The 25,965-nt window shown below is 40.5% G+C and overlaps 1 protein-coding gene across 9 annotated transcripts in view; it reads left to right on the forward strand.

Annotated features, from left to right (window-relative positions):
• KDM6A (lysine demethylase 6A) overlaps positions 1-25,965 on the forward strand; it is a 279,893-nt gene that overhangs the window by 2,003 nt on the left and 251,925 nt on the right. The window lies entirely within an intron of this gene.

The raw sequence follows: 25,965 nt of genomic DNA on the forward strand, positions 1-25,965 counted from the left end.
TTCCCATTCACAAGCTAGTGACAAAGGCTGTGCAGCTGGAGTATCTGTCAGTTTGTATCTTAAGACTGAAAACAGGAGGAAAACATTTGTGTACAAAATAATTCGAACCCATTAATAGCTCAATATCTATTGCTGCAACTGGGCTATTTGATATTCCTCTGGTTTCTACTTTGGATTTAGTAGCTTTACATTTGACACTTCTCTCATGCTATTGTGTCCATGCTGGATGTGAATGTTTTTACATGAATGTGTCCTTTCCATTACTCTTGTCTGATTTTGAAACCATACCTCCACATGTGTTGAATTCAGTATTTTTAGGCCTGAATATGGGATTAATTTCTTTCTGGCATAACGGCAAAGCTTAATATTAGAATTTTTTCAAAAACAGTTTTCTTTGGGCTTATGTTTTACAAAATAAGATTTTGCTTGTTGCTTATGAGTTTTAAAGTTATTTACAAACTTTTCAATATATCTATAAGATGGGAGCATGACATCAAATCACTTATATTTTTATTATTTTTAATTGACATCTAATATGTAGATGTTATAATAGGCACATTTAAATAGTACTGAGAATCACTAGAAACTGACTTTGAGGTGGAGTTTGTGAGAACACTTAAACATCCTACTTTTTTTTTTTATGCTATTCCTTGCAGGTCTCTTGCCACTTCAGTACGTTACCTTGTCTGTGTTTTGTGAAATCAAGTAGTAAAGCAAATTCGGTTCTAAATGCTAAGCTTTGATTCTTGCCATCCTATGTACTTGTATTTTAATTTAAATAGATTAATTTAATGTTTAGTGTTTATTGTATCAGACATATTGCTATATAATGTGGTATATTTTGTGACTTTTGAAGCAGACTTCTACAGATGCATTAATGTTACCTTTTTATTATGTGAACACACACAGTCTGTAAAATTATTATAAATAGGCAAATATCCTAACCTTCTAACTGAATTTTCCTTGTAACATTTTCTGGCTCTGCATATTGGAAATACGTAAGATGCGGGTTACCTTGTGAAATGATTTCTGACTAAAATATGTCATTTCTAAATGACAAATCAAGAGAATTATTTGGAGAGTAAAATAATGAGAATGTTACTATTTGATACAAAGTATTTGGCAAGAAATCCATGCAAAAAACAATTTCATTCTATGTACAAATTTAGCTTGGTGTTACTTCAAGATTGTTTTTGTTTAAGTTGCTGTCCTAGCATGATTCAAAGTTAATATAATTTAAAATGCACCTCTTATGCTTTGGTCACTTCTCGCGCCTACGTATATACTGTTAGATCTAGTCCTGCACTGGGAGGGATTTAGGCTGGATGATGGAACAGGTCATCAGCATTTGATACGTCACTTCTAGCAATAAAAAATTGCCCAACAGCCATATATCATTTTGTTGTAACCTCGAATTCTGCTGTACTGTTCTTGGAGTTAGAATAATTTTAATTAAGTCTGTGCATGAAAGAACAACAGCAAACAAAACTCCTGGACTCTCTAGTTATGAAATCCTATCTTCATAATTCGGAATTCACTAGTAAAACATTAAGGACTCTGTTGTGCTGTTTACTCACAGTTGCACATTGGGAGAAGCGTGGAGTCATGCTGTTGCAGGAGGAATTGTCTTAGAGTATGTCTACATTGCATTTAAAAACCCACAGCTGGCCTCTGCCAGCTAACGCGAGCTTGGGCTAAGGGGCTGTTTAATTGTGGTGTAGACGTTCGGGCTTGCCCTGGAGTCCGGGTTCTAGGACCCCTGTGAGGTAGGAGGTTCCCAGAGCACAGGCTGCTGAGCCTGAACTTTACACTGCAATTAAACAGCCCCTTAGCCCGAGTCACCTGGCACAGTCTGGCTGCGGGTGTCGAATTGCAGTGTAGACATACCCTTAGAGGCAGAATTCTTACTGATGTTCCCATTCATAGATGGTGGTTGCAATGTGATTACCCCTTCTATGTCTGGCAAGCTCTACTCGCTAGATTGCGAAGAAGGTAGGGTCATGGTCCTGCTTATTTCTGATAGCCTCCCTGAGATTAAAAAATTCTCAAAGGGGAGGGAGAAGACAGTCCTGTGCTCCACCTAGGAGGGAGTTTATTCCTTTCTCCTTCTGAGCACTTGCTGAGAATAAGGAGTATAGTCTGACCCTAGAGCTCCTGTCTTGTAAGGTGGTAATGCTCTGTAGGATGTCATTGTAGAATGAATTTCATTGGGTGCTGCCCTCACACTTAGCACATCAGAATGGTGTGTATAATATTGGTCCGGCACACCTTGTGTTCTGTGGCATATTGAAAGTCTAGAGTAGATGCATGTTATGTCACTGAACAATGTATTGCATGCATTATAGGCTGGACAGAATTGAAACTTTGTATTACATAATTGTGTATGTTGGCATTATTGTGTGGTGATATAAAACTGAAGAATTACTGTTCTCAAAACTTTCAACTTTATTTTGCAACAATGAATCCTGAAAATATTAGTTTGGAAGGTGTGCTTTCAATCTCTGCGATTAGTATGGCTTTTTGTGGGGTGGGGAGAGCCTGGGGATAGGCTGGAAGGCTCTTATATCCTTATTGAAATGCTGAGATCCTCGTTATTGGTGCGCTGCAACCACTTTTATAGGAAATCTCTCTCAGATGTTCACTAGAAGGTTATACCTGAAGGTGCAAAAGACACTCTATGGTATCTTGATGTCTCCCGGAGTTTGAATACATCTGATACTTTCCTTCCCTTGTTCCTGCTTTTCTCAGGCAGTGAAGGCTTAAAAAAAATACTTGGAGAGGGGAATAATTACAATATTGGAACTAGATTGCGAGGGAAGCCCTTTTTAATGTTCTTGTGGTATTTAGTCAAAGTTGACGTTTATTCCTTGTGACAAACCTTTATTTAATAAGATGTAATTTTTTGGTTTTTGTGTTAGAATGCTGCAGCTTATGTAATATATTGGGTTCAGGACTGTTACTAACTCCCCAATTCATTGAGTCTAATCAGTTTGGAATATACTGTTCAAAATAAAGCATTTTATTATTTAAAGACAGGCAACTTGAAGTCTAATTTATTTAAAAAATAAAATAAAAGTAGTTTCATATACTACATCTGTGCTTCAGTCTCCCTCACAAGTTTTATACAGTTTCTATTATGAAAGTGTGCATCTCCCCTGTTGGGAAGACGCCCCACACAAACAGGGAAAAATAATTAATTAGGTATGTGGAGTGCTATCAAATTCACAAAATAGCACAAGGAAGGAATATTGTGATCTTTCCATTATTCTTATGTTAGGTGTTATAGTACTTGTAGCAGTGTGTTTACAAATATTTTACTGCCAGTGTGAATTAAGTTGACTGTATCCCTTTAGTGCTGGCTGTCAATTTTCTGCTAACATATAATTCAGCATCCTTATTTTTAATTATATCAGAGTGCTTGAAAAGTAGTTATGGAAAATATTTTAGAAAAATCTAAGTGTAGTACAGTGACTTATTTTTGAGCCTTTTAAATCTTTTGGATTAATTTGTTTTCATCAGAATAGAAGAGAAACAATGCTTTAAAATAATTACACTGCTTATCTAATATAATGGTAGTGCTGGGAGCTGGGGAACTTGGGTATTGGTACCATGAGACTCGTGTAAAAGTGCTCTAAAGAGGGGGGTGGTGTAATCACGTTTTGTAAATTATTACTGAGCTGTTGCTTCATAGCCATGTTAATAAATTCCAAATTTGTCTTATGTTTATTAAAATCAGTTGTCAATGTGGAGGAAGGTGAAGTAAGTTTCAGTTTTGCAAGCAGTACCATACCTGGAAACTTGAGTTGCTGATCTTGTTTTAAAGTATCTTGAAGCGGAGCAGTTTTGAAGTAAAATTTCTTAGATATTGGAGGCTGGTGTATGGATTTCAGACTGGTTGGTTGTCTTTCTGTATTCCATGTCTGCTTGAGCTTAAAGGCATAAATTTAAAAAAAGGCCCCACTGGAAGAAATGGTTGAATACATTCCATTATTCCTGGTTGTACAGTATTCTATTTTAAAATATCTTTTAAAATGTGTGTTACAAAATATTTACTTCAACAAATCAATGTTGTTTGCTCTCAAGGTTTGTGTGCATGTTAAAAAAGTTTTAGTACTTGCTGTAGCGTAACTAGTGTTTGAATTTCAGCCAGCTTTGTTGTCATATATTGAGAGAGGCGTTGTGGAATATTAGTGTGGAATATTAGTGTGGAATATTAGTGTGGAATAGTTTCAGTAAGATACTCTAGCTCATTTTTGTAGCTTTCCAAATGTCATATGGTATGAGTATTGCTGTTACAGTAGTGCATAGAGGCTGCAACAGATTTTGGGGGTGGGGAGGGGGCATTGTGCTAGTTGATATGCATATACTACTCCTTGGAGGCATTCTGCACCAAAAAATTAAATTCTGTGCACAATATTTTAAAATCCTGCAAATTTTATTTGTCAAAATAGCACTACATAATCACACCAGATTCAATTATTTTGGTAATTTATTTCAAAATACTTGACATCAAATATGTTATAACAATACAGACACTTACAAAAATTTTCCCAGGAGTAGAGTTAAAGAAACCCCTAGGACAGGGGCGGGCAAACTTTTTGGCCTGAGGGCCACATCAGGTTCAGAAATTTGTATGGAGGGCCAGTTAAGGGAGGCTGTGCCTCCGCCCCCCCTAGGACCTCCTACCGCCCCATCCAACCCCCCACCCCCTCCTTCGTGACTGCCCTCCTGGGACCCCTGCCCCGTTCAACCCCTCCTGTTCCCCTGCCTCTGACTGCTCCGACCCCATCCACACCCTCACCCCCTGACCACCACCCGAACTCCCCTGCCCACTATCAACCCTCCCTGCCCTCTTACTGCGCAGCACAGAGCACCGGTGGCTGGCGGCATTAACAGCGGCACCGCCCAGACTGTTGCCTGGCCGCCCAGACAGTTGCGCTGGTGTAGTGTAGTAAATTTGCTCTCTGAAACGGCTACCAGTAGCACATTCCTATGTGGAGCAGTTTAATACACTACACCAGCAGCATGGTGCACTGAGGCTGCGGGGGAGGGGCCGGGGGCTAGCCTCCTGGGTCAGGAGCTCAGGGGCCGGGCTGTAGTTTGCCCACTTCTGCCCTAGGACAACCCAGTTCCTGTTTCTCTGCCCTCTTCTATCCTTCAGAGCCCCACCGGGGTGCCAGACTGTCTCACCCCCTCCCCAGACATTTACTCCCTCTCCCACTCCAGAGGCCAGTTGCGGGGGCCCCACCCTGGCCCAGACACTCTCACTCTGTACCCCGCACAGGCCAGCTGTGGCCACCACTCCCCAGACACTCACACCCTCTGACCCCCGGGACCAGGAATCCAGAGGGAGAAACAGCCTGCTGGGTCCCGGGCTTACACAGAGTTTACTGTGCCCTGCTGCCTCCTTACACCAGGCCGTGTTGGGAATCCTCCAGCTCCTGACCCATGTCTTTGATTTGTGAGCTGGGCTCTGCCAGGTCCAGTGGCCCCTAGTGGCGGGCAACATTTCTTCAGCCCATTTCTGGGGGCGGGAAAGGAAATTCTGTGCATACAACATTAATTTCTGCAAAATTCTGCGTTGCGCAGTGGTGCAGAATTCCCCCAGGAGTAACATACATAACAAGGCAGTACTTACCCTTAAATGTTTTCCTAAAAGAGATGCTCTGGTTCAAATAGGAATTATTTTGAGGAAGTTCTACAGCCTGTTACGCAGGAGATCAGCCTAGATCAGTGGTTCTCAAGCTGCGGACTGCTTGCGGCCCGCTTGCGGCCCAATCAGCACGTAGCTGTGTCCCATGTGATATCTTCAGGGCCATACAGGTAGTACATGTATTGTGTGGATGTGGGCCATATAACACAGAGAGAGCTGCATACGTGGCCCACAGTGATAAATAGGTTGAGAATCACTGGACTAGAAGATCATATTGGTATCTTCTGGCCTTAAAATCTATGGAAAATTTTACAGTGAAAATAGATATGCCAGGCAAGGATTGGGGGGGGGGGGGGGGAGAAATGGGAGTAGTATCCACATTTAACAGATGGTGAGTTAAAGTACAGCAAGAGTAAGTAACTTTCCTGAGGTCACACAGGAAATGTGTGGCAAAGATGGGAATAAAACCCAGGTATATCGAATTCCAGCCCAATATCCTAACCCTAAGACATCTTTCCTTTGAGCTGTGTATAGGTGTATTCATGATACTAATGGAGTCTGGCTTTAAAGGAGGAGAAATACAAAATAGTCCAAGTGAAATCTCAAAAATATTTCTGAAATTCTTTAAATGCTATATATATAATAGTCAAATGGTGCAGAGTTTCTGTCCAGTCTCACCTTGGATGATGTTTTTAATTCACTTGTGTCTTTGCCATTTGTGGCTAAATGTGGTGACCTGAGACTCTTGTGAGCCTTTGTCTGATCCTGTTATTGATGTGAATCTGTTAGGCATATTACTTTTCAGTAGCAAGGCCACATGTAGGTGTTATGCATGTCTTCTGAAATGAGTGCTGATAGTATGGTCTGAAAAGTTCATTCATATATTCAGAATATGGCACTTATTAAATAAAAAATATTCTAGACATGTTGGGGTTATCCTTTGTATCCCTCTGCTTGTAAAGCCATTTGCTTTACTTAATCAGTTCAATTGTACAAAGATTTGGGGAAGCCATAAAAACATAGATTTCCCCCCCCCCCCCCCATGTTATGTTTTTAAGGTCTGATATCTCAGGACCTTCCAGGACTATAAGCATGTGCTGTAATCCACTGGCAGCCTGTATCCCATTGGAAATTTAGGAATCTTACATCACTGAAAAGGTTAAATGCCCATTTCCAGCCCTAAAGAGTGTCAAGGTATCCACCTTTAAACTGATCATAGGTTCATTGCTGATTGTTACTGGTCCTAGGAAACAAGTAGATGCAACTTTGTTGGGAAATTCTGCAGTTGAGGCAAAAGGGAAAAGGAAATTGTGAACAGTTCTAAAACAACCATTTTATTTTTAACAGACTTGGGGCATTACACGAAGTCCTGAGGAGATGAATTAGTGGAATGAGGGCAGGTGAGGCTATCAAAGGTGTTAAAGTTGTTGAACCAGGTGACACCTTTTTCTTTTTTTTTTTCCAAAATATGTCAGTGGTCCTACCATTATCACATAGATTCATACTCACAGTATTTATCCCCCATATATTGTATGTGCATGGTTCCTGTCCTCTCCCACCTATCAAATTTCGATTGTGTTTCCTCCCTAAACTACAATAAATATTACCCTTTCTTTTGTTTAGGTTCTGGAATTGTGGTGTTTTGATTAGAAAATTGGACTATCGTGTAATTTCTTTCTTTAAATATTTAAATGACACTTGCTCAATGACCCTTAGAATGCTGCTGGTGTTTTTCAGGCCAGCTAGTCAAATGGTCCAAAGGACACACTTCTATAAATGTAGATTAATAGTGCCCTCCTATTTAGCAGAATATGTATTTGAATCTTTTAGAAAATTGAAATACTGTCCTTGATTACATGTGTGTAGCCCGAGGAAGGGTGGTGGGGTTGTATCGGTGTCACTGTGTGCATAAATTGACCTGCAGAATCTTTACTGTTACCGTGAGAGAGCAAGAGAGAGATGCTATACTCTGAGCCCAGTTTTACTTTGTAGGCCTCAGACGTTTGGGGTGGTGGGAGGAAGTATATAAATTCTTATTTTTTCAATAAAAGGAACAAATGATCTAGAACTAGACACAATAAACAAGGAACAATACAATGTCATTTTAAAATCAGTTTTTGAATAGAGGCCTTAACCTAGAAAATTTTGAAGGCTCATTCTGCTTGAAGATGTGAGTATATCAAATATTTGTTTAAGGCCCTATCAGCAATTGTTACTTTTATGTGAGACTTTAAGTTTTATGCCTCTGTCTCCATAGTGGACTGATGTTTTTCATATTGGATACTATTTTCTCTCTTTAGAAGGAATGATATGAGAAAGTCTACACTTTTATAAACAGGCTACTGAATTAATGAACAGGAAAAGCCCCTAAGCATACCTTGGGGGTGTTAAACAATATTCTTGCACTGATAATAGTGCATAACATTCTCTGTTCTCATTTTTGCATTAGTGGATAACAGAACTGTTTTGACTAAATATTTTTCTCTATAATTCTTGTATCTGTAACAAGATCATAGGGGACATTTTGTGCATTTGATATGTGGAATTAAGAGCTAATGTATGTAGTTGCAAGAAAAATGACTTGGTTTTTATGAACTAATATGTCTAGAATGATGTGTATCAGCGTTTTGGTTTTCTTTATGGTCAATTGTTAAGAACTATTGTTGAAGTGGCTCTATGTATAAGACCAAATGCCTTCTCCAAGAACTTTGTTTGCAGGACTGAATTACTATCCAAAATAAGTTTAATATTCCATTCTAGGTCAGATTAAACAGTGAATACATTTTTCATGGAATTTCAGATAGTATTTTGGGAATTGAGGTGTTCTTTAGGTTTTTTATAATATTGTTTAAAATTGGTCAAAAGATGCATAATGACATCCATTATAGAAGCACTGTACATTTTCTGTAGTCACATAGACCTGCATCTCTTAAACTGAAAAAGTTAGTCAAGATGGTTACTAAAAGCTCTATATTTTATAGTCTGTCAGGCTTGAAAAGCTCACTTGCTCAAGAATTTGGATCAGGTTAGTGAGTTGGGACTAACGAGCAGAGCTTCTGGTTCACTCCCCTCTGAAGGAAGGGGAGGTGCCTGGGAACACAAGCAGTTCAGGTGCTACTGCACGTTGAAGAGGAGTGCCACTGCCCTTTTCTAAGGACAAGAAGGGGGAACTGGGGTATTTGGGCTGTCCTGGGAGGCATGGGAGAGATGCAGAGCTTGAACAAGTTTATTAAAAAAAAAAAAAAAGTGTACAGCAAAAGGTGGCAAATGACTTTCAGTACAAACTCCTCAGTGTCTGTCTTGTGTACGTGCCCGTGTTCCATACTGCTGTGGAGAAGATCTGGCTCTAGAGGGGGAGGAATACACATGGAAGTGCCTAAGCTGAATGCAGCATGGCCTGCATTTGGAGCCACTGTTAGCTGAACCTAGGCCTCCCTCTGCTTTGTGCAGAGGAAGAGGGGAGTGGATAGAGTCTCTGCCTCCCAGGAAGGAATCCGGGGAGAAGATCCTGCTGAGGAAAGGAAGAAATCCCCCCCATGAGAGGTCTCAACAGACGAGAGAGGCTGAAATGGAGTTACTTTGCGGAGTGGATGGGGGTCAGGAGTGGGGTCATGGGGAGGGGAAGAAAGCATGGGAGAGATTGGTGCTGTACACCTTTCCAGCAGCTCCCTGAAACCTGTTGCTGGCCCCCTGCCTTCTTGCTGTCTGAGCTAGTTAACTTGCCTGCAGTGTTGTTCCCTACCTCAGTAGGTGCACTGGCAAGATGAATAAGAACAAAGTATACATAAATAAGATTAGGAGGGGTAGAAGAAAAGATGGATGGGAAATAGTGAAGTTGTGTGTGGAACACCCCGAAGGGGGAGGGAGGGAAGTCATTCATTTTGTCCGAACCCTATAAATCCTGAATATAGCATGGCTGATGTCATTTTCTCCTGCCCCTGAGGCAAGAGAGCAAGCCTGAGAGCAGAGCAACTGAGGGACAACTGCTCTTAAGAGGAAAGGATGGAGGCAAAAATAAAGCAGGCTAAATGGTGCTGCTGTTATTTAAGAGTGAAGTTGGAGCAGAGCAGCCCAGGTGTTGCTGCTTTTTCTTCAGGGTGAAAGGGAAAGCCAAGGAAAAGAAAAGGTCAGGCTCTTTTGTTAAAATTGGAGGGTGGGAGGAAGTCAGTATAGGGGTTGTAGGTGGTTATGATAGGAGGTGGGTGAAAGAGGAAAGGATTGAGAAGATTTTAAATGTGCAGTTGGGATTTTTGTAGGGGAGAAGGAATGAGAGCCAGAAAATACAAGGGAATAGATTAATAGGTGGGAAACAGATCACAATGGAGAAGTGGGGGGAAGAGATGGAAAACCGGGAATACCAGACACATAGCAATGCTGAAAGATGCCACATGATCTGCAATAGGACAGAAAAGAACAGGGAAGAAATTGTAGCAGTACAATAGTTAGCTACATTTGTTGAAGGTTTGTTAAATAGAAGTGCTGCAATTAAATGAATATATTAAATATAGTAGAGAGTAAACAGTATGCAACTTCTGTTCTTAACAGGTTCATGGTTTTGGGCTTTGGTATGAAAGGGAGTCATCTAGGTAGTTTTCATCTGTATATAGTAGGCTGTCCTCAGACTCATGAGGGTTGGAAATATTTCAAGCATGAAACTTTTTGTATTTCTGAAACCTTAATATTTGAACGTTGAATTTCCCAAAGGAAAGGGAATATATGATTGATAAAGAGTAGCTACTCACGTTTTAAAGATGACTTGCAAAGGAGAAGAAAAAATTAGATTTCTGTCCTTTTGTGCTACATTAGGATGCACAAAGAAAGCCTGACATTTTTAAAAAATTGCTTGTTTTTATAATTGAAGTTCAAGTCTTTTTGTTACAAGAGCGAATAAATGAAAAAATGCATATAATTTTACACTTGCAAGTTTCTGAAAAATTTCTGCATAAGCGGCTGATGTTGAAACTTGGTTGTCAGAGTGAAGGTTAGAATCATAGAATACCAGGGTTGGAAGGGACCTCAGGAGGTCATCTAGTCCAACCCCTGCTCAAAGCAGGACCAATCCCCAATTAAATCATCCCAGCCAGGGCTTTGTCAAGCCTGACCTTAAAAACTTCTAAGGAAGTAGATTCTACCACCTCCCTAGGTAACGCATTCCAGTGTTTCACCACCCTCCTAGTGAAAAAGTTTTTCCTAATATCCAATCTAAACCTCCTCCCCCACTGCAACTTGAGACCATTACTCCTTGTCCTGTCCTCTTCTACCACTGAGAATAGTCTAGAACCATCCTCTCTGGAACCACCTCTCAGGTAGTTCAAAGCAGCTATCAAATCCCCCCTCATTCTTCTCTTCCGCAGACTAAACAATTCCAGTTCCTTCAGCCTCTCCTCATAAGTCATGTGTTCCAGACCCCTAATCATTTTTGTTGCCCTTCGCTGGACTCTCTCCAATTTATCCACATCCTTCTTGTAGTGTGGGGCCCAAAACTGGACACAGTACTCCAGATGAGGCCTCACCAATGTCGAATAGAGGGGGACGATCACGTCCCTCGATCTGCTCGCTGTGCCCCTACTTATACATCCCAAAATGCTATTGGCCTTCTTGGCAACAAGGGCACACTGCTGACTCATATCCAGCTTCTCGTCCACTGTCACCCCTAGGTCCTTTTCCGCAGAACTGCTGCCTAGCCATTCGGTCCCTAGTCTGTAGCTGTGCATTGGGTTCTTCCGTCCTAAGTGCAGGACCCTGCACTTATCCTTATTGAACCTCATCAGATTTCTTTTGGCCCAATCCTCCAATTTGTCTAGGTCCCTCTGTATCCTATCCCTGCCCTCCAGCGTATCTACCACTCCTCCCAGTTTAGTATCATCCGCAAATTTGCTGAGAGTGCAATCCACACCATCCTCCAGATCATTTATGAAGATATTGAACAAAACTGGCCCCAGGTCCGACCCCTGGGGCACTCCACTTGACACCGGCTGCCAACTAGACATGGAGCCATTGATCAGTACCCGTTGAGCCCGACAATCTAGCCAACTTTCTACCCACCTTTTATAGTGCATTCATCCAGCCCATGCTTCTTTAACTTGCTGACAAGAATACTGTGGGAGACCGTGTCAAAAGCTTTGCTAAAGTCAAGAAACAATACATCCACTGCTTTCCCTTCATCCACAGAACCAGTAATCTCATCATAGAAGGTGATTAGATTAGTCAGGCATGACCTTCCCTTGGTGAATCCATGCTGACTGTTCCTGATCACTTTCCTCTCATGTAAGTGCTTCAGGGTTGATTCTTTGAGGACCTGCTCCATGATTTTTCTGGGGACTGAGGTGAGGCTGACTGGCCTGTAGTTCCCAGGCTCCTCCTTCTTCCCTTTTTTAAAGATTGGCACTACATTAGCCTTTTTCCAGTCATCCGGGACTTCCCCCGTTCGCCACGAGTTTTCAAAGATAATGGCCAATGGCTCTGCAATCACAGCCGCCAATTCCTTTAGCACTCTCGGATGCAACTCGTCCGGCCCCATGGACTTGTGCACGTCCAGCTTTTCTAAATAGTCCCTAACCACCTCTTTCTCCACAGAGGGCTGGCCATCTATTCCCCATGTTGTGATGCCCAGCGCAGCAGTCTAGGAGCTGACCGTGTTAGTGAAGACAGAGGCAAAAAAAGCATTGAGTACATTTAGCTTTTTCTACATCCTCTGTCACTAGGTTGCCTCCCTCATTCAGTAAGGGGCCCACACTTTCCTTGGCTTTCTTCTTGTTGCCAACATACCTGAAGAAACTCTTCTTGTTACTCTTGACATCTCTCGCTAGCTGCAGCTCCAGGTGCGATTTGGCCCTCCTGATTTCATTCCTACATGCCTGAGCAATATTTTTATACTCTTCCCTGGTCATATGTCCAACCTTCCATTTCTTGTAAGCTTCTTTTTTATGCTTAAGATCCGCTAGGATTTCACCGTTAAGCCAAGCTGGTCGCCTGCCATATTTACTATTCTTTCGACACATCGGGATGGTTTGTCCCTGTAACCTCAACAGGGATTCCTTGAAATACAGCCAGCTCTCCTGGACTCCTTTCCCCTTAATGTTAGTCCCCCAGGGGATCCTACCCATCCGTTCCCTGAGGGAGTCGAAGTCTGCTTTCCTGAAGTCCAGGATCCATATCCTGCTGCTTACCTTTCTTCCCTGTGTCAGGATCCTGAACTCAATCAACTCATGTCATGTTACTGTCCTGCCATGAATTCAAAACAGATTGAGAAGTCAGAGCAGGAATAAGTTACCTATTCTTTGTTTAAGAATTGCTTTAAAAATCTGAAATCCGAGAAATTTTATGTATACATGCAAACTTCAAACACTGGACAGTATGGAAATTTATGTGTAAAGTGACCTCCTCTGAGGTCTTAAGCAGAACCCCCACAATGCACCTTTGGTACAGGAGTACACAGTTTTTAGTCAGATGGTTATAGGTCTGGTGACATTAGTCTGGGGGGGAAAGGGAGAGGTGTACCAAAACTGGGCTCATAATGGAAACCTAGTCCCTAACTTAACTACAGAGATGACCTGGCAGAGGAGGTTAATAGTAAAAATTTGAATTCTTATTTTGCTTATTCAGGGGTAATAGGGATTGTGAGGCATTTCAGGAAGCTCTGACACATGCATGATGTAACGGCTACAATGATACTGGATTGCATAATTAGATTATCAGTATCCATAAGTAAAAGTGGCAGGCACAAGTAAGGATATGTCTTCAACTTTAAAAGGGCCACTTAAAAAATAACTTCCAGGTAGTAAACATGTCCACGTCCCCTGCTCGTTTTTTTTGGTTTAAGTTGACACTGTCCCTTTTTACACTTTGCATTTCTTGCTTCCAGTGCAGACAACCAAGATCTTCTAGGGAAAGCCCAGATGTGATGGACTGAGCTGAATTCACTCTGTCCTCATCTTTCTAATAGCAAAGCCAGAGAAACCCTGCCCCCAATACACTGGGATTTACTTCTGTTGGGGAATCCCGATAACAGAGGAGTAGGAATTTTCCAGCACTGAGAAACCACAGCTCTTGTAGGGTGTGAGTAAGCTAATGTGTAGACTCGCCAGCTGGGGAAAGAAAAATCCCACCTATAGGACATTTCACATCCTTTCCTCGGGGCTTGCTTTTTTTTCTTAAAAACAACTCAAAACCAGAACATATCAATTCAGACTACTGGGTAATAATTACCGGAGGCCTTTCCAGCTTCAACCAGTTGGGAAGAGAGAGGACATACCCTTCCCCTATTGCAGTGGTTTTCAGCCTGTTTTTCATTTGCGGACCAATAAAACATGGCAGTATGGACCCTTTTGGAAATCTTAGACATAGTCCATGGACCTCCAGGATCCATGGACCACAGGTTGAAAACCACTGCCCTATCACAACCTCTTTTGCACCAGGGAAAGGCATCTCTCACCTGGCCCTGAGCTGCTGCAGCAAGAAAGGGCTGGGCGGGGGAGGGAAGTGTCCTCTCTCCCTACTGCAGCCCTGCGGTAGCCTGCACCCTTCCCTCCCCCGCACCTCAACCCTCTGCCCCAGTCCTGAGCCCCCTCCCAAGCCCCTCATCCCTGGCCCCACCCCAGAGCCTTCACCCATAGCAGGAGCCTTCACCCCCTACACCCAGCCCCAAGCCCCCTCCCGCACCCTGAACCCCTCCTCCCCACCCCAGTCTGCACCCCCTAGCCAGAACCCTCATCCCCCCACACGCCAACCCTCTGCCCTAGCCCTGAGCTCCCACCCCAGAGCTCTCACCCCCCGCACCTCTATCCTCTGCCTCAGCACTGAGCCCCATCTCACACTCCAAACCCCTTGTCCCCATCCCCACCACATGAATCTTGTTATGTGCACCAATATGAAGGTGATGTGTCACACATCACCTCCATATTGGTGCACATAACAAAATTCATTCCACACATAGACGTAAAAAATTAGAGGGAACGAGCAGGGGACGTGGACATGTTTACTACCTGAAAGTTATTTTTTCAGAGGGAACATTGCTCATAACTTCCCCTTGCTTCTATACCCTCTAGAGCATAGCATTCCGTGTTGCCGGTTTCCCCTACTCCCTATGCCCTGTTACCCCCTTTGCCAAACACTGCTCTCCTACTTCATTTTTTTTATTTATAAGAAAATCCTAACTTTTACAAAGCAGTTTCTGTAGGTTAACTTACAGATAAAGCTGATCAGACGTGCAACATACTACTTCACCTATCTTTTTAAAAGAAGAATCCTAAATGAATTTTTAAAAATATGTAACCCATTTAAAAATCAAGGAAATTTAAATTGAGGTGCCCAAGGAAGGCATGTTATAGTGCAGTTCAGGCATTGGATTGGGACTCAGATCTCCAGTGTTGTGTTGGGCAATGTACTTAATCTTTGTTTCTTATTTCCACTTTGGAAAATGGGGTACTTTTTTTTTTTTAACCTTTATGTGTCATATGCTGTTAGATTATAAATTCTTCTGTATAGTGACTGCTTCTTCCTCTGTGTATGTACTGTGCCTGGCACAGTGGGGCCTTGATCATTGCTGTAGCCTCTAGTTGCTATTGTGATACAAATTATAAGGTTTGATTTTTAGCACAAATAACTCCTCCGTGCTTTCTGAAATGCACATAATCATTGGTGAGTTCACCCAGACAACCTTAAATCTGGGCTCATAATGTGATCCAGAAACCAAGGCAGCCTTATATCTGTCAATTACTCATTCATCTCAAATGACCACAAAAACTATATAATATTGAACTCCTACTTATGCATTGATTGCACAGAATATAGCTGTGGTTATGACCGAATACTCTCCATAGAAAAGCACATCCTTGAAATGATGTCTTTTAAGGAAAGTAGTGTATTGAGTGCTATTATTTGCTACCGTTCACAAAGGGCTTATCTGTCACCAATTATATACGTGTTAGAGATACCGTATCTAAAATTCGTAGATCAAAGGATCATGACATGAAAAATTACTTGAGGGGAAAAATAATCTGTATTGATAAAGCATCATGCTTAACAGACTACATTTGAAGCTTTTCTAAAATATATCCTACAGTCTACAAAATTCCACCTGTAAAACTATACAGTATCTTCTCATATCTAAAAATTACAACACAATATAGAAGTATGGTGGAGTACAAGGCCAGAGTTAGTTGTTTGACCATATCTGTAGTTTGCTGTAATTCAGAGTACTTGGAGTTCTTTTAATTTAAAAGTAATTTAACCTTAAATTTTAATTTCCTGCTTTTTAGAGCTTGAGCTTTACAAAAATTCACAGTTCTTAAATGCTTTTCTAAAATATTGGTGCTGTGCCTGCTCAGTTTTTAACTAACTATAAGCTGATGTTTTTTTCCATTTTTAAATTATACTGGAAAAAGCACTAGGAAATGAACTGCCCTGGTATAATCCTGCAGTGTGAATGGGATCAGCTGCATGATGTGGTCAATTTTTCCATTTTCAGTGTTAGTAAATAACAGTTTAAAAATGATGTAGCAGTTATTTATGCAATTTTATCCTTTGTTTACTAAATACATACATCTTTAAAGTAAAATGTGAATTAACATTCAGTTTATGGAAAGAAATGGATACTACAAGATTAGGTCAGGCTCCAGTGTTTAGGTTACCTCTCCTTCTACACACACTAATTTTTTTAAATGTGAGGGTTTCTAAATATTTAGGTAAAAAGAAAAGGAGTACTAGTGGCACCTTTAGAGACTAACCAATTTATTTGAGCATAAGCTTTCGTGAGCTACAGCTCACTTCATCAGATACATCTGTAGCTCACGAAAGCTTATGTTCAAATAAATTGGTTAGTCTCTAAGGTGCCACTAGTACTCCTTTTCTTTTTGCGAATACAGACTAACACGGCTGCTACTCTGAAACCTAAATATTTAGGTTTCACTTTTGGTTCCCAATGTAATGATGACAAAGTATTGTAATAATTGAAATACCTCATCACCATAATAAAACTAAGCAGTTTCTGTTTCTCATATTTTGGTAATTTGGAGGTTAACCACTCTTTTTCCATTAGACCCCCCCTTTGCCTTACACTGAATCTCTTACAAAATTTTGCTACCGTAGGTGAAGAAGTAGCTCCCATGCTTCTCTGCAACTCAGCAGTTGCTGAAATGGGGGGATCTGGAGTATGGTTGAGTCTTGGAGAAAAGGAAGCCGTCTCTTTGCTGCATGACCGTGGGAGGTGGCAGTGTATGAGGTTGCACTCCCGGTACCGTAATGAAAGTTGCTAAGTGAGGGTTGATCTGAAGTGGTGTAGTTAATATTATTCATGCTCTTCCTTTTGGAGTGGCTGGGTAATAGCAATTAGGTGAGGAGTTCTGTAGGTTCTTACTCCCCTAGATTAGTGTAAAGCTAGAATCCTAACCTCACCCCCAGGTTCATTGATCCGTTCTCCTTGTAGTATTCTTTCACTTGAGCAGAGCTAGGATTGCAGGGTCCTTTAATTTGTATACCTAACTGTGGCTGTTTTTCATGAAGCAATCATCACACGTGAGCTGTGGGTCATAGGCTCAAATGCAGTGAAGGGAAAGGAGCAAGAAAATGTAGGAACAAATTGGTTTCAAACAGTAGTTTGTAATATTGCTAGCCTTTTTAGTCTCCTCCCTTCACAAGTGAGAATTTATTAATATGGCAATTAAATATTTCACTAGGGCCTAATGAAGACAACTGAATATTGAAATATTGTTTTTTTGCCTTTTTAAAATACAGGCCTATTTAGATGCCTGCAATGTTCCAAAAATGTTTTACCAGAAACCTGTAAACACTCCCTCATTATTCTGTAAACATTTAGTGTTTTTCATTTACATCACACCTGCATGCACTTCAGAATGGCTGGTTTCAGAGTAACAGCCGTGTTAGTCTGTATTCGCAAAAAGAAAAGGAGTACTTGTGGCACCTTAGAGACTAACCAATTTATTTGAGCATAAACTTTCGTGAGCTATAGCTCACTTCATCGGATGCATACTGTGGAAACTGCAGAAGACATTATATACACAGAGACCATGAAACAATACCTCCTCCCACCCCACTCTCCTGCTGGTAAGAGCTTATCTAAAGTGATCACTCTCCTTACAATGTGTATGATAATCAAGTTGGGCCATTTCCAGCACAAATCCAGGTTTTCTCACCCTCTGCCCCCCCCTCCCCCACAAACTCACTCTCCTGCTGGTAATAGCCCATCCGAAGTGACCACTCTCTTTACAATGTGTATGATAATCAAGGTGGGCCATTTCCAGCAAATATCCAGGTTTTCTCACCCCCCCCCCCTTTTTTTTCCCAAAAACCACACACAAACTCACTCTCCTGCTGGTAATAGCTAGGGTGAGAGAACCTGGATTTGTGCTAGAAATTGCCCAACTTGATTATCATACACATTGTAAGGAGAGTGATCACTTTAGATAAGCTATTACCAGCAGGAGAGTGGGGTGGGAGGAGGTATTGTTTCATGGTCTCTGTGTATATAATGTCTTCTGCAGTTTCCACAGTATGCATCCGATGAAGTGAGCTGTAGCTCACGAAAGTTTATGCTCAAATAAATTGGTTAGTCTCTAAGGTGCCACAAGTACTCCTTTTCTTTTTTCAGAATGGCTGTCTGCATTTTCATATTCATTCTTGATCTGTTTCTTAATTTGTAAAACTGTTTTAAAAATTAATCTTTTACAAAACTTAAAACGATTTTTGGCTCAAAATTTATAAAAATTAGTCCAGTAAAAATGTTCCTTCACTTATTTAAATTCTAAAGAAAACAGTTTTAAAATTAACATCCCCCTGCAGTGATATGAAACAAGTGTCAAGCATGTTTTTTAAAATTTAATTAAATATTGTCTGTAGCCTTTCTGGCAGGTGTTGTCAGCAGTAAAAAGTCTGGGTTCAATTTTCTAGTTTTTTTTTTTTTCTTTTTTCTGAAGCCTTAATACTTCCTCACTTGCAAACACTGAGTACAGGGGTTAAAACAGAGAATTTATTTTTTGTGTGTGTGTGGGGGAGGCAACAGAGAATGAATTTAGGATAACCAACAATAAAATAACTTTCTATGAGGAAAGACAGCCCCCCCCCTTGCACTACCCCTTACCCGCTCGTCGTCCTCCCCCCCTTCCCCCTGGATGTCTTAACGGTAGATACAACTCCATCCTCCAACAGTTGTGAGTAGCGTATGTTTTCTGACAACTTCCTTCCTTCCTAGCTTCCTATACACAATTAGTAGAGCCCTGCAAATCGGCGGATGTCCACTTCATATCCACGGATAGTGGATCGGATGCAGATACAACTGCACAGAGCCCTACTCACTGGTGGCATGGGCAGCAATGGTTGGGGCTGGGTGGCAGGTCGGAGTTGGGGCTGTCCAGCACCTGCTCGCTGCATTGCTTCCTGTCCAGCAGCTTGGGCCACTAGGGCAGCACTAGCATCCCCACCATGGCCCGGCCTGGCAGCACTGGCTGTGCTCCCAGTCCTGGGCCTGACCCGCCGGCTCCAGGGCAGCAGGGCCCATACTCGGCCAAAGGGATTGGAGCGGGCAAGGCCCCAGCATCCCGACCCTCCGCTCCACTGTGATGCAACACACATTGCTGCTGCCATGTGCCATTGCTTGCGAGCCCCTGGGCGCAGGATGCGATGCGATGCCCCTCCTCCTCGAGACCCACCCTTGCGCTGCCCCTTACCCCCTGCCCCTTCCTCCCTTCCCTCCCCCTGTCACTAGCCCTGTGAGACGGCTTGCTGCTGCAGGTGTGGATGTGGTTATCGGTAAAAGATGGCTAAGCAGATCATGGGTGCGGATCCACGTTTTTGTATCTTTGCAGGGCTCTAACAATTAGCTGTCCTAGGTTCGAGAAAGGTGAGAATTCCTGCAGTCCATTGCTGCCTGGGGTGCTCTGGAGGCTCTACTATTTGATTGCAGCTTAAATTGCAGAGTAGGGAGGCTCACACCATAGTTCCTTAGGTAGTCTGCTGTTCTTTATGTGGCTTTGGCCTAAGCTGCCTATCTCTACCTCAAAGCTGCTGCTCTGTACTATTCCTTGCCTCAAAGCTGCTACCACTCTGCAATGTCCACTGATTTGTAATAGTCTGCTCATTTCTTAGAGAGGGATCAGTGGTATCTAGAACCTCTAACAGACTCCTCACCACCAGGGAGGCACTTGTCCTACCTTCTGCCGGCTTCTTTTCACTCTCATAGCCCTGTACAGGCTCCCTTACCCAACTGTACTTGACTGCAATCTTGGTCAGGGTGACCCCAACCACAACTGGTGTAGAGTGCTTGCATCTTTCTCCCAGCAAGATTAATTGCATAGTATTTCCTTTAAAATCAAAACTTACTTGTATTTAACCCAAATGGCCCAAACATCACAGAAAACTGAAGCACAGATTAAGGCCTCACCCATTGTCAGTTTCCCTTACTCTCCAACAGATGCTGGCAGAAAGTTCCCTGTCAGCAGAGCCCTGCCCATCTCCAGTTCTTAAGTAACTGTGTGGCTCTTCGTCCATTTCACCAACAGGTGAGAGTAGTGAACTCCCTTCTCTTTAAAGCTTCAGGCCACATCACTTGCGTGTCTAAGATGTTACCTGTAACATAAATATTTGTTTACTGTGAATTTCTTTAAGTTAATCGTATTCCTTTTCATGGTGTGCTAACCTTGAAGCTACAACTTCTGTTTGAATATTAAGTGAAAACATTTGACTGTTGTTCAAACTGTGACAATGAGAGGAAGTATTAAAAAATTTATTAAAGTTAATGTTTAAAGTCAAATTTACACAAGGTAATGGGGTCAGGCTTGGGTTATTAGGGATTACAAGTTATCGGTTACAAGGTTCACGAGATACATACATAGCACATAACCAGCACAGACCCAGATTGGGGTGCAGGAGTTTTTAAAACATCACTGGATAAGCGGTCTCGGGTATGCCACCCATAGAATGTATTCAGAGTCCAAGTCAGTACTGGTGTAGTGAATAAGTACATGGAGTACCATTAATAGTACATTAGTACCAACTACAATTAAGAAATCTTCAGGACTTTAAGATAATGTGACTAGGTGGTCTGTTACAGAGTCAGATGTATGGAGGTCACATTGTTACTAGTTACCCCATTTAAATGTGTGTGTGGAGGGGATGGCGGGGGGATGACTGATGGGCCAACATTTATTAGGGGTGGAGCTAAGGACCTATAAAGTCTGCTCCAGCTCTGAGGGATTTATTCCAGTCTGGGAGCTGAGTTTACGTAGAAGCATGCTCTTGTATATATTATGGAGCAGTCACTGGAATTTTTCGTAATATACATTTAAAATGATATGTTATCTAATTCTCTATCTTCCAAAATTTATATTTGGTCCAAAATATTATGTTTACATAGGAACATTTTGTTTTTTACAACACTGATTTTATGGTGTTCCCTGTGACATTTTAAAAATTGGGGTTTATATGTACTTTGCAAAGAAGAGTAAGAAGCGGTTAGAAGCAAGTAATCTAAATTAGCAATGTAGCAGAAAGCTAATCGGGAATTTGAAACAAAATAAATGCATAACAGTGAATATTTAATATGGAATTTGCAGCTGTAGGATAATTGAGGCTGGTAGCTTAGTTTTTAGAAAGAATTAGAAGTTCATTTTAAAATAACAGTAACTGCAGTTATATTAGCTAAAATAAAATTGATAAAGGATATCAGTCTTTGTACTTCAGAGTATAATTTGATCATCTCCTAGAGCCACAAAGACCCCTCAGTTCATAGTATTCCATGGTTAGGGACATACATTAGTTATAAGAGATCTTAGGCATTTGTTATTGCCAGACTAGATCTGGTCTGGGTTCACTGTTCTCAATTTCTGTGCTATGCTTTGATGGTTCTCTGTGGCTCCCTACCTTTTGTAAGTTGTCCACTCCAATCCCCGCAAATATCAAGCTTGGCTCATGTGTTTCTGTTACTCATTATCTTCACTGGATACCTCTTACAAAGATTTGTTGTTGGTATGTTAGAGAATACAAAGATAAAATTGGCCATTACAAAATTTTGATTTTTTGAAGAGGAGCTCTGAATTTTTGCATAGTCTTAAAATTTGACATCTTAAAGAAACCTTTGATTTGTGTCTCAGAAAATGAAGTGAGGGCCAGCAGCCTCTCTGTAAATAATACTACTACTACTACTTTTATTTTCTCATTCCACTATTTTTGGCAGATGTCTTCTGAATTTTGAAATGTCAGATGAAAACTTCTGTTCAACATCTTTAGGAGGAAGTATTTTCATGTGTTAAGTTGCTTTGGTGAGCTACTCAACGTTGCAGTAGTCAAAGCTAGTTTGTATTTGGTTGGTCATGTGAAGTTTCAGTTCGCTCCTCAGGTATTTTACCTGTCACCATTAGTGTGTATATATATATATATATATATATTTTATAAGCAGTGAGGTGAAGAAACCTAAAGTATGGTGACATATAGCATTGATATAGATATTGATATATAGCATAGACAGGGCAGATTGTATTTTAATTTGTTTTAGCTGGTCAAGGTGAACCCTAGGCTCCCTCCAAGGTTGACTGTAACCAGCTAACTGGTATTAAAATACAACATTCCCTTTCTAGGTTAGAAATTAAAAATGTTATAACATTCTTAGTCTAGTGTAGGCAAGGCGGTGTATACTTTAACCATTTTCCCTTAAGGGGAAACCCTAAGGGGAAACCTAGGTTTATTTTAACATGTAACATATAATGTGACACTGTTTTCTGCTGCCAAACCTTTCCTATCCGAGAGTAATAAAATACAAATCTGTCATATCAGCTTCCTAGTTGCAGAAACCCTCCTGACCTCTCACTTCCAGAGCAAGGCCTCTAATTAGACACATATAAATGTTTGCAGATGGCAAATGTAAACAAGAGTATATATTTCATTGTCTGATCAAGCATGTTTAAATACATGGATTCGTGGATTTTGGTATGGTAGGGTACATGACCATAGCAGGAGGTGGAAAGTTTTGTGTAGCTGGGCAGCAAGGTAATGTTCTATCATTGACTAGAAAGGGGTTGGAGGTTTTAAATGTGAGTTTTCAAACACTGGAACACAATGCATTTGACAGTGGTGAGTAGGAAACTTGTGAAGAATGATGTAAATTGCAGTTTCTTGCTGCTTGGAAAAAGTGCACTGCAGCAAAAGGAACTATTGAAGATATTAATGGAGGATGATCCAAAAGTAGTGTAGCTTGTATAGCACCTAAACAGAACCAGAATTGGCAGGATGGGGGATTTCACATTTATTAGAAATCCCTAGGTGCTGAAAGTTGAGGACCTCCACTCCTGGAGAAAGCATTTTGGTAGGAATATCAGCAGCTGGTTCTGGATGTAGGGTATGCATTCCTCGGTCCTGTCCCCATGTATTTTTTTTGTCAGTTTCTTGCCCAGTGATGATTACACTAAGCGTCTATAGATTTCGTCCTCTGGCTAGTAGTCTGGTCGACTTTTCCTATGTGAGACTTATTTTTCTTAAAGGGAAACTAAATGTAAAAAGAAAGGTTAATGTAATATTAAGGTAGACTACTTTATTCCCCAAGTCAGAAAATTAAAACAAAAAATGAAGCCTCACAAAGCAATATTAACTGCGAGAATTATTGATGTTTAATATGCTTAAAATACATATGTACATTATAGCCAACTTAATATTGCTTTAAGTTTAACCTTCAAATTACTGATTTTTGAGACCATGACACCAATTTAGAAATTACTCCTGAAAATAGGAAAAATAATAACACACAAGGTTAGTATAATGGGAAAATTAGACGATATATTTTACTTTATGCAGCTTACTTTCTACATAGTAAATTGCACTATAATCAGTTTATTCCTTTTTGTAAGTCTCTTATGTAGGAACAGGGTCATGAAAGCTACTTTTAGAAAATAAGGAATGCGATTGTAAAATTATAAATATTTGTGTGGAAGTTGGAAGGGTAGTACCTGAAATTAGTTTTATATGTTTTAAAAATTGATAGCTTGAGGTTTTCAGATTTCTTTAAAAGTCTTTTATATCAACTTCCTATATTTAAAGGGACGCATTTGCAAACAGGCTTAATCTGTTACTAATAAGTTTCGATTATTAAAAATTAGTTTTACAAATCCATTTTGCTTATTGTTGTGTTCTTGTGTTGTGCTTCTCTCATCTTGCACACTTGGTTCAATTACATTTTCTTTGTTTTTATGTTTTCACTGTCAGGTTTTTAAATGCTGCAGAGGGAAAATGTTTAAGGCAACTTTCCATAGGATATTTGTGAAAACATTTTTATTGATCTTTTGTATTAACTTGCTTTTACAAAAATTTGGGACCATATTTAAATTGACAATTCACTTTTATGTTTTGGATAGAACAGAGGGGAGAAAGAGTTGGAGCAGGTTAAAGTAGATGAAGCATATAAATACCGGAGAACGTTGGCAGATTGTAGACTTGAAATTGTTCAGTTCTTGCAATAACATTTTCAAACTAAACCGGATATAGGGGTTTTTTTAGTAATAACACATTAGCAGCAAAGATGCCTTTTTTTTTTTTTTTAAAGCTTACATTGCTGTAGTTAAACATTTTATCCATTCTAGTGAAATGTCAGCTGGACTACAGGGCTCCTGTCTGGGCTACAGAGGGCTCCTATGACTAGTCCCAACCCATTGGATGTTAGAGAATAGAAGTGAGTACTTGACAACCCCCAGCGCCTGGCTGATTGATTGATTTGATTTTTGTTTTTGTTCCATGACCAGGTAGAAAGAGCTGTTTGTTGTGACTAATTGTATTTGTGGTGGGGTTGTGTTTTTTTTAATAGTTTGGTAGTGAAGATCATGACTTCTTCATTTTGAGGCAACATCTGGTTTTATGGTTAATGGCTGCAATTGTTTTTATAACTACTTTGCATTAGCAGGGTTTGTGTGTTTGAGGATTTAGTGAATTGTTTTGGGGGGACTCATAAATAATATGTCTCCATTTGAAGTAAATTAACTGGTATTTATTTTGAGGTGATTGACTCTAAAAAAATTTGTGCTATCCTTTGGGGACTTGTTTTGGTGGAGAAAAATTGTTTTTAATAGCTCCTCAAATGAGAGAATCAATAAGTCCTGCAATCACTCTTGGATTCTGATTTTACAGTGTGGATTGGGTAGATGTGGTGGGGTCACGGTAGGCTGAGAGTTGTCATCTAAATTTATTCTCTCTCCCATATGCTGTTAATAGGTTACAGAAATGTAGCCATGGTTGAATTTGAATAAGACATTGCTCTTGTTATATTACAAATTTATTTTAAAAAGCGTCGTTCCAAATATTGCTAAGGTGGAGACATCTTGTGAACATATACATAAGTAATGGTCCCCAGAGGCTAATTAGAAATTTGAATGAGACTTTATTTTCTATATAGCAGTGTATTTTCTTTAAAAAGCTGTGTACATATTTAAAAAGTGTTTTACAAAATCTTGAGCTAGAAACTTAAGAATTTTAGTAGTTAAAGGTTGTAAGAGTATACCAGAGAGAACCTGAACTGTTGTACATTTAGTTATTTTTTGTGTTCTGAGGGGCAGGGACTTGTTAGTATTTTATTATTGCTTTGCTTAAAGTTACAATGATTATTTCTCAAGGGAACTGTATTAACATATGCCCAGATTATCAAGTTTGTAACTGAACTGAAAAATCACAGATTTGAGTTTTAAAACTTTCTATTAGGGACATAATTTTTACCTGCTACATTAAGATTAATTATGGGTGAATCAGGGATGTTGTGTTAGTTTAAGGTGATATGACCCTTCACAATTTCTCTGGATTCATGAGACCTTAAAATACAATGAACCCGATTCACACCCCCAGTTGTCACAAACTAATAGTTCATGTAGACTGGTCCCAGCAAGAGAGAGCTTATGAAAGACCGAAAGCTGAAGTAATTGGAGAGGAGAAAAGGAATCCTGATGAATCTACCCTGTACTAGCTTGCCATGGACTGTCGTGGTTGACTCTGCTGAAATGCATTAACAGTTTGTTTATGCATTTTGATCTTGTCCTGTTTCAAAGAGTACTAGATCAAAATACATTAAGGAACTGCTAATGTGTCTGCAGGGTGTACCCAGACCATTAGTCTGTGGCAGGGTAGTGTGAGGCAGTTTCACACGCCAGCTTGCCGCAAACTGTTTGTGTGAAGAAGCTCTTGGTTTTGTTGAGCCATTTGGACATTAGTCTCCATAGGCTCCTGGCTAATAAACATTATACCTCTTTCTCCATGGAATTTACCTTGTAATTCTCTGTAGAAGGATTTTTCAAAAGGTCGGTGAAGGAATTACTAAGGTTTAAATTGCACTG

This window comes from Lepidochelys kempii, chromosome 1 (assembly GCF_965140285.1).
Source record: "Lepidochelys kempii isolate rLepKem1 chromosome 1, rLepKem1.hap1, whole genome shotgun sequence".
Lineage (NCBI taxonomy): Eukaryota > Metazoa > Chordata > Testudines > Cheloniidae > Lepidochelys > Lepidochelys kempii.